Source organism: Entamoeba invadens (genome assembly GCF_000330505.1).
Source record: "Entamoeba invadens IP1 unplaced genomic scaffold scaff_1105074724939, whole genome shotgun sequence".
Taxonomy (NCBI): Eukaryota; Evosea; order Mastigamoebida; family Endamoebidae; genus Entamoeba; species Entamoeba invadens.
Window position 1 is genome coordinate 1 of NW_004440180.1, and position 3,144 is coordinate 3,144.

The following is a 3,144-nucleotide window of genomic DNA, read 5'->3' on the forward strand; positions in this document are numbered from 1 at the left end:
GTATCATTTATAGCCATTCTTAAAAACATAAAAAACCAAAATATATAATAAATAGTTGATTTGTTTTTTGTCTATATAAATATAAAATAATAAAAAAATGATAATAAAGATAACAACGTTATTAATAATAACTTAAAACAATTTTTATGTTTTGCAAAATTATCCATGTTAAACCATTATTTTCAATTTCAAATCATATTTGACTATAAAAATATAATTATTATCTTTATATATTACTAATAATAATTTATTATATTAATACTTATTTATACCATTGAAAAATTATTATACTCAAATATAAAACAAATGAATACAAATAAAAAATTTATTAAATATTATAAAGTTTCACAATCAAAGTTTTGGTGCCTTTCCGCTCTTGTCATTTCCGTGTCTTTTGTGATTGGGTGTGGTTTGAATACAACTCCATTTTGTACATTTTGTAGTTCCTCGATGATTGTTTGGTTTTGTTGCATCCATAGTTTGACTCCTTCCAATTCTTGTGCTTCTTGTTGGCTACAGAAAGTCGCGTGAGTGAGTCCACTTGGAAAAAAGTATGTATGTACAATACACATTTCCCTCTTTTTTAAATGAGTGAAATTATATTTTGAAACTTATTTTTTAAAAAAAACAATTTTAAAGTAAAAACATTATTAAAGAAACAAAATGATGTTTTTTGTGTTAATATGTTAGATTATAATTTTTATCATTTTAAGGTCATATATTTATCAAATACCAATTAATTTTAGTTTATTAATAATGTAATAACATCACAGTTTGGTACATTATTTATATTTTCGTCTTAAATCATAGTTAGACATTTATTCATTATTTTATGGGTATAATTCCCAAAATTGCAGAAATTTCGACATTTTATTAAGGATTTACTCAAAAAATTGATCAAAAACAATTTTGTGAGTAAAAAATATTTAAATTAATTTTTTTTGTTTTAAAAAATCAAATAGTAATATTTTATAATAAAATATAAGAAATGTTATTTCTATTTTCAAAATTGCCAAGACTAAAATTGACAAGTCAAATATTAAGCCAAAATTTCGGGAAAAAGAAAAATTAGATAAAAAAATAAAAAAATAAAAAAATAAAAAAATAAAAAAATAAAAAAATAAAAAAATAAAAAAATAAAAAAATTCGAAGATTTTATATTGTCAAACATAGAAATAATAAACATTTTACGCTAAACTCTTCGTTGAGATGAATTACTTTCTGAATAAAAAAACTTATCTTTGAATTGTAGATACTGTTGTATTCACGAAATTACAATGTTGTGATAATATTTAAACAAAGATTATGTCCTATTACTATGTTAAATTGTTAACTTTTAAAAAGTTTGGACAATTGCTTATGATTATTACTAATATTCCCGATTTTATTTATTTGAAAACCCAAAATTTTATATAACAACAAATAATCCTAAAACTGTCGCTTTATTTTTTAATACTTAATTAATTTATAAAAGCCTTTTTAAACTTTTGTATTAGTATGAATTATGTTTATACTGTTATGCAAATAACCCAATTATTATTTGATAAAAAATAAATAAATTATAATTAATTAAATGTCAATGTATTATAATATTACAATATATTAAATTTTGACATTTTATAAATTATTTGGTGTTTTTATTAAATAACGATTATAAAAATATTACAAAATAAAATAAAAAACAAAAAATAATAAAACGAACGATCAGTTATTATAGAGATTTATAAAAGGTTGGCCATATTATTTTTCGTTTTCATTGCATATTATTTTTGAATCCATTTTTGCCTTCTGCATCTTTTCATATATATTATCCGAATATGCATCTTCCCAATAATTAAAAGAACGTTCACAACAACAACCAGTTGGTGCGATAATAACAATTCTTTCGATGCTTTGTATGATATTTTTATAATCTTCTTTAATGGAAGAATCAAATAGTTGAAATACGTTTTCTGTTGAAATATAATCACAAAAACATTTTAATTCAAAAAATACCATTTCTTTAGTTTTCCATTCTCGAAATTCCACTCTATCTTTTAAATGTTTTAAATACAAAACATCACTTGGAATTGATATATTTTCACTCGCAAAAGTCGTTTCAGCTGTTTCAATGATATCTTCGGTGTTATCGTGGTGATAATTAATATCACAAAAATGACCATGTGAAGTTATTTTGGTAACTTGGTTTTTCAAAAATTTGTTCATTTTAATTTTAGGAAGTTTAAATAAATGAGATGACTGGGTTAAACGGAGCAATTTAATTCTACCAGAATTTGTGCACGACAACTCTTCGAATTTATCGATCTCGAATTTGAGTTCACGAGGATAATCTTCTGGGTTAACATTACTTGGATTTTCTGGTAGCATAAACAGTTTCATATCAAGGTCCAATTTAGTAGTAGCTTCGTTTTTTATATTTAGAAGAAGCTGTTCTTCCATCCTCTCAGATTCCATCTTTTTTGTGCTTGTTTTTAGCTTTACGCACATTTGCCATAATTTCTTCAAAATCTGTATAATTCAATAATGTATTTTTTACTCCATTTGTTGAAACATCACTTTTAGATGAATAAATAAGAGGGTTCTTAAAACGAAGACTTGAAGCGTGTAAAAACCGGGTAATATGATCTGAACATACAACACGAAGAACATCAAATTCTATACTTGTTAATTCCCTTACAAAAGGAAGATTCTTAAAAAAACGTGTCTGAAGTATTGTTAATTTTATCTCTCAACTCAAAAAAGTGACGAATTATACTCTTAATTCTCTCATACACGACCGGTAAGCTGATTTGAGGTGATTGAAGCCAATCACTAACAATTTTATCTGTGAAAGAATCAAGTCACACACCATAAGAAACGCAACAAACAACTTATTATTCATACTAGGACCTCCTATTCTGTTTTTGTTTGTTTTTTCATCATCTTTTCCTATCGACTCACAATTATAGTTACTTTTATAATAAAAATCACGATAACATTCAAAATTTTCAAATATAAAATCGGTAATATTTACCTGATAAATAAAACGAGTATTACAATATTTGGGAACACCTAATAAAATGATATCCATTTTGTAATTTTTAAGAAAACTGATCCAGTTTCGACGACAACACTCAGTTGTCAATTTTGTTAGAAAAAGATTAA